General features: G+C 50.5%; 1 long non-coding RNA gene across 2 annotated transcripts in view; it reads left to right on the top strand.

The window, feature by feature from the left end:
- Positions 1 to 6,000, top strand: part of LOC115300070 — a 70,822-nt gene that overhangs the window by 19,391 nt on the left and 45,431 nt on the right. The gene's annotated exons all lie outside the window — the stretch shown is intronic.

The following is a 6,000-nucleotide window of genomic DNA, read 5'->3' as shown; positions in this document are numbered from 1 at the left end:
CATCTGCCGCGGCCTGCTTTGGCTGGAATACAGCAGTCGGCTGAGATTGTGCAAACAGGTCATTGTGCAAACACGTCCCTGTGTGTGACCTCGATTGTGCAAATAGGTGTTTACTGGAGGCTGCTTGGCTTGGGCTGCCTGCTTACAAAAAGTGCCTGAGCTGTTGACTCAGAAAGAAAAAAACAAAAAAAAAACAAACCCCCCCCCCCCCCCCCCCCCCCCCGAATCTGGACACTCATTCTTCCTTGGACACACCCTGAACTTTGTACCTCCCAGTCTCTCTGCCTGGAGGGCCCTCTCCTGCCTCTGTCTCCACTTGCTGGAATTATTATACCCATTCTTCATGGCCTGGAGAAAATACCACTAAGTCTTTTTCCATAAACCTTTTCCTGCTTTGCATGCCCAAGGGATTCGGTACACCTTAAACCACTGGTCTTATGGTCCTTTCTAGACCCTGAGCTCCCTGGGGACAAGGACCTTTCCTTGTTCACCTCTGAAAGGTTAGGAAACTGAGGTCCAGAGAGGGAAGGGGACAGTCCCACGTCACACAGCCAGCTTGCAGTGGAGCTGGGCTCATAATCTGGTCTCTAAGCTTTCTCTTGTATTACCCATTTCTCTTTTGAACCCCACCCATCTCTGACTGTGGATCTGGGCTCCAGCTTTGAAACTGAGCTGGGACTCCAGCTGGAACTGGGGGGTGGGTGGGATTTACAGAGGGGGAAGGGGTACTCTGGGTAGGGGGAACAGCAAGGGCAAAGGCATCAAGCCCGAGAACAGGAAGAGTGTGGATGGAGGCCATAAAAGAGGTAGTAGGAGGGAACAGGAGGAGCCGGCTTGCCTTCTAGACCCGGCGGTCACATTGACTGTGCAGCACCCTGGGCAACACCTCACAGTCCTGCCTCTCAGATCCCCACCTGCTCCTTGATACTCCAGAGGTACCCCAGGCTAAACGTGACCCACCCTGAGCTGCTCCACATTCTCCCCTGAAGTTTCTGTCCTGCTGAGTGGCTTCTGGAAACCTGGATCCAGCCTGAACCCCATGCTGTCCCTTATGCTCCACAGCCAGCCCGTCACCCCTTTGTGTGGGTTCTGCCCTTTCTCTCCCATCTCACTGCCGCTGCTGGAGTCAGGCCGCCATCCTCGCTCTACGGGATGACCGTGGCAGCCTCCTCCCGGTCTCCCCACCTTCGTTCTGGGGGCACAGCCCTTGCTGGGCTTGGCAAGAGAGCTTCTTCCAAAACACAACCCCAGCTGGCCGCTGTCCAGGTGAAAACCCTCCATTGGCACCTTGCTGCCTGTGGGATAAAGTTCCAACTCTTCCTTGAGGCCTTTGTGGCCCTTCAAAATCAGCCCTACCCTCCCTGATGCTGGCGCCTTGTCCCTTCATGCTCCCTTTCTAAACCTCCTCTTCCCAGTCAGGGGCCTGACAGCCCCACCATGCCATTTATCATCACTGTCCTATCGTGTGCTGTTTTTTTTTCACAGCTCCAAGACTTGTCCGCACTGTTCCCTCTGCTTGGAATGCCCTTCCCCTTATTTCTGAAATCCCTTTCATCCTTTGAAACCCAGCTGAAATGTCACCTCCTCTGTGAAGCCTCCTTGGATTTCCCAGGCTGGGTTAGGTGCTGCTCCCCTGGGCTCCCAGGTGTCCTGCAAAGGCAGGGACTTGATACGTGACTCCAATCCTCAGCGTGGGACTTGGCATAGAGGAGGCGGGTGTGTGAAAGGGTGCTGAACAATTTGGATATTGGACCTGGGTCTTCAGGCCCGAGGGGTCCCCAGGTTTCCTGCCAAGAATCTGGACGCACCCGGTGGCACCTAGGACTCCACTATCCTGCTTCTCTAGTGCTCGGATTGGCAGGATTTTCTCCCTGTGATTGGTGTCCCCAAATGAAAATGAATCACTTAGGATCGAATCAATGCTGGGTGGTGGAGCGCAGAGTGCAGGGCCCAAGCCATGAAGGGGTTGGGATGGCTGTCCAGATGCTCTCCTGGGGCCTGCCTTTAGGGAAGGAAGCGCAATTCTAACTTTGGGTGGGCAAAAGGGAAGACACCCCCCCATCCTCCCTTGTGGTATGCTGGCCAGGAGGGCCTTATCTCTGCTCTCCATGGCACGGCTGGGGAGGGGGACAGTCTTCGGGGTGGGGTGTGGGAAGATCAGAGGCCAAGGAGAGATAAAGCTCAGATACTTATCTTGCCTTGGAGGAAACCTATCCCCTCTGCAAGCCTGCGGCTGGCAGGAGGGGTGGGTGGGGGGCAGCCAGATAAAGGGGACAGTCCCCAGGCTGGGCCGGCATCTGCCCTCATCATGGGCTTCCTTGGGTGAGGGAGCTGGATCAAGGCAGCTGGTTCGCGTCCTCACTGGGGTGGGCCCATAGAAGTGGCAAGACAGGAAGAGTATCCAGGAGAAATGAAATGACCTGTTAAGGGCAGGAGAGAGGTGAAGGCGGGTCTATAACTTCTCTGATGACAACTGGGGTCTGCGTTCTCCCCTGCTTCTTGGGGTGCTCAATCTGGATTCTGAGAGGGATGAAGGGTCCTCAGTGGTATCTGGGGCTCCTCTGCCTCCCCAGTGTAGGTCCAAGGGCCACAGATAGGGGTTTCTGGCCACAGATAAGCCTTTGGGCTGGGGAGCACCAGGGAGCAGAGAGATGGTGGCTTTTGGAACCTCCTTGTGCTTTAATTGTCCTTATGAGTGGTTTGGACTGCTAGGGTAGGGCCTGCCATATCCTTTTTGTTGCCTTTCTGATCTCCCAGGCTGGCCTCTCCTGTTTCCTGGAATGCCCAGTTTATTCACTTCTTGCATTTGTTGCTTCGCTCATCCCCATCCCCACGTTCTCACTCTTTATTCGGTTCATCCCCTCACTCACCATCCCTCCATCCACCCACTCTCTCATCTAGCCACCCACCTATCCATCATACTCACCCATCCATCCATCTATCCACCCACCCATCTACCCACCCATCTATCCATCCACTCCCTCATCTAGCCACCCGCCTGTTCATCACACTCACCCATCCATCTGTCCACCCACTTGTCTATCCACATAGCTATCCATCACACTCCCATTCATTCATTCATTTGCCACCCAAGGACACTCACCCAACCCCCAACCATTTATTCAGCAATTATTTTTGAGTGTTTACTACCAACTAGGCCCTGCACTTGAGCCTGAGGCCAGAGCATGAATAAAAGGCCAGGTAGTGTGGTCTTTGACAAGCAAGCTTTCAGTACCCTCCAGCTCTTCGAGTGCCTCCCGTCCCTCAGGACGCCTCCCTACAGCCCTTATGAATGGAGGCGGCTCCTCCTCTCAAGCTCCAGGGACGACAGGAGCCAGAAGCATGGTTAAATTTCCTCTTGATCCCAGTGTTGGATCTAGACATGGCTCCTGAGACCTCGTTTGAAGCTCTTGCCTGTGAAGCTGTGACAACCTCTTCTGCCCATCACTCTTGTCTACTGGTCTCTGGTCACTTGGCCTTATTCTCTTGATATGGGCGCCTACCTCGTCGTCATCCTCTCCACTGCCATCCTGCCACCATCTGGAGGTCTTCTCAGCCACATGGATGACGCACCCATACCTTGGTCGTTTAGTTTTTTGACCAGTCATCTCCAGGGGCTTTGTCATTTTAGCCACCAATACAGTGGACTATACTGGTACCTAGAACTGCTCAACTCCTATGACCTCACACCCTACACCTCCCTCTTTGACCACAGCCCTCATTTGTCTAGCTTGTCCCTTGTCTACCTCGAATGCTACTGCCCTGTGAGCTCAGGGAGGCCTCCAGGCCCCAGGTCTCCTATGTCCTTGATATTAACCTTGACCTCGTCTCTTTCTTTCCTCCTGCTTGGGGAGCCCAGCCTGAACTTATTGGTGATTCTCTTACCTGTACGCTCAATATTTTTGCAGCCCTCTGCTCCCACCTCCCTGGCCAGAAGGGCCCCATAGATCCGGCTGTCTTCAGCTATTTCCCCTCCCCCACCCCACCCAGGCTTGTTGTGGGTTCTGTGAAGACCCTCATGGAAGATCAGACAGGCCTTGTTTAATTTCTCTGGGCCTTTAAGCCGTCCCTCAAACTCTGTTCTTGTCCATTGTCCTCAAACTGTCCTTTCAGTACTTTTGAGACCCTTGAGGGCGCTTCTCAAGAGTTTCCCCCACCAGCTCTCAGTTGGCCAGGAAGAGAGACCACTCTTGGTTTTCTGCCATCAAAGCATGCTTATCTGGGCATTTCCCAAGGATGAGGGGTCCTTCTCATGGTCCAGCTTCACCATCCACTCCTCTTCTAAGTTCCTCCATTTCCCCGCCATCTTCTCCATGACTTCTTCTCTTGCTTTTCTCTGATTGTAACTACCATGACTTCCTTTAGGTGCTTTATATTTATTCATTTATTTAAGCCTTATGGCTGCTCTATGGGTGGGTGCATCAACCCGTACCACAGATGGGAAAACAGAGAGCTGGCAAGTGGCAGAGTCAGGATCTGGTTCTGAGCCAGGCAGCTTGACTCCACTGTGTGTATACCTTGGGCTTCTAGGTTTTTCCTGCTCTGTGGCTCTGCCAGCATGTTTCCCCGTGATCCAGTTTCTTCCATTCCTTCTTCCTTCACCATAATTTCCTTTTTGGTACAACCCTATCTTTCTCCTCTCATTCAGGCTAAAACATGGTAAAGAGTTGTCAACATTTGCCATTTCTGTCTCCTTACTGCCCAGTCTAATCTGGCTTCCACCCCATCATTCCCAAAGAGTGTCTTTTTTTCAGATAGCCCACAACCTTCTAGTGACCAATCCTTCTCAGTCCTCTCCTTACTCAGCTGGGCTGCTGGCTTTGCCAATGTCAACCTTCTGTCCCTTTTGACTTCATGGATTATTGTTGAGGAATAACATATATGCATTCTTGGCCTTGTTTTAAGTATATTTAATTATATATATATGTGCTTTGAAGCTCTTAATTTTGAGATCATTTCAGGTTTGTAGAAAAGTTCCAAGAATAGTACAGAAAACTTTTACCTATCCTTTGCCCAGATCCTTAACATTTTACCAAATATTCTCTCTCTCTCTCTCTCTCTCATCTATCTATCTATCTTTCTATCTATCTATCTATCTATCTATCTATCTATCTATCTATCTACATATCGATCCATCTATCATCTATCATTTATCTCTCATGGGAGAGAGAGAAAGAGAGAATCTTAAGCAGGCTACACACTCAGCACATAGCCTGAAGTGGGGCTCGATCCCACGACCCTGGGATTATGACCTGAGCTGAAATCAAGAGTCAGATGCTCAACCAACTGAGCCCCCCAGGGGCCCCTGGTCTGTAGATCTTATTCAGATTTCACCAGTCATCCCTAGATATATTTTTAAAATTTATTAAAAGATTATTCTCTAATGCTTGATATGTAAGAATGCTTGAAAATTATGAAGCATAATAATAAAACGACCATCTCTCAACCAATTATGTAGTTTAAGATCAAGAATAGGGGTCAACAAACCATGGCTTGTAGGCCAAATCTGGCCCATTGCCTGTTTTCCTAAATAAGGATTTATTGGAGCACAGTCACATCTGTGACTTCTGGTCTGTTGCTGTTTTTGAGGCATAATAAAAGAACTGAGTAGTTGTGGCAGAGACCTCGTGTTCCACAAAGCCAAACGGGGTCTAAAGGGCTATTTACCACGTGGCCCTTTACAAAAATGTTTGCCAGCCTCTGGTCTACAACAGAGCTGTCCAATAGAACTTTCTGCAGTGATGGAAATGTCCTAAAAAGTTATGCTGTCCAAGACAGTAGCCACTGGCCACATGCAGCTCTTTGGCACTTGAATTTGGCTTGTGTGACTGATTATATTTATTTAATTTTAATTATTTTAAATATCAATCAAAATAGGTGCAGTGTGGCTAATGGTTACTGCATTGGAAGGCACAGCCCTAGACCGTGGGCCACACCTTTGTATCCACTTGTAAACTCCTGCCTGCTCTACCCCCGGTCTCCTCAGTCCCCCAGAGGGAA

Source organism: Suricata suricatta, chromosome 8, assembly GCF_006229205.1.
Source record: "Suricata suricatta isolate VVHF042 chromosome 8, meerkat_22Aug2017_6uvM2_HiC, whole genome shotgun sequence".
NCBI lineage: Eukaryota > Metazoa > Chordata > Mammalia > Carnivora > Herpestidae > Suricata > Suricata suricatta.
The sequence above is the reverse complement of the archived record's forward strand: the minus strand, read 5'-3'. Positions and strand labels throughout refer to the sequence as shown.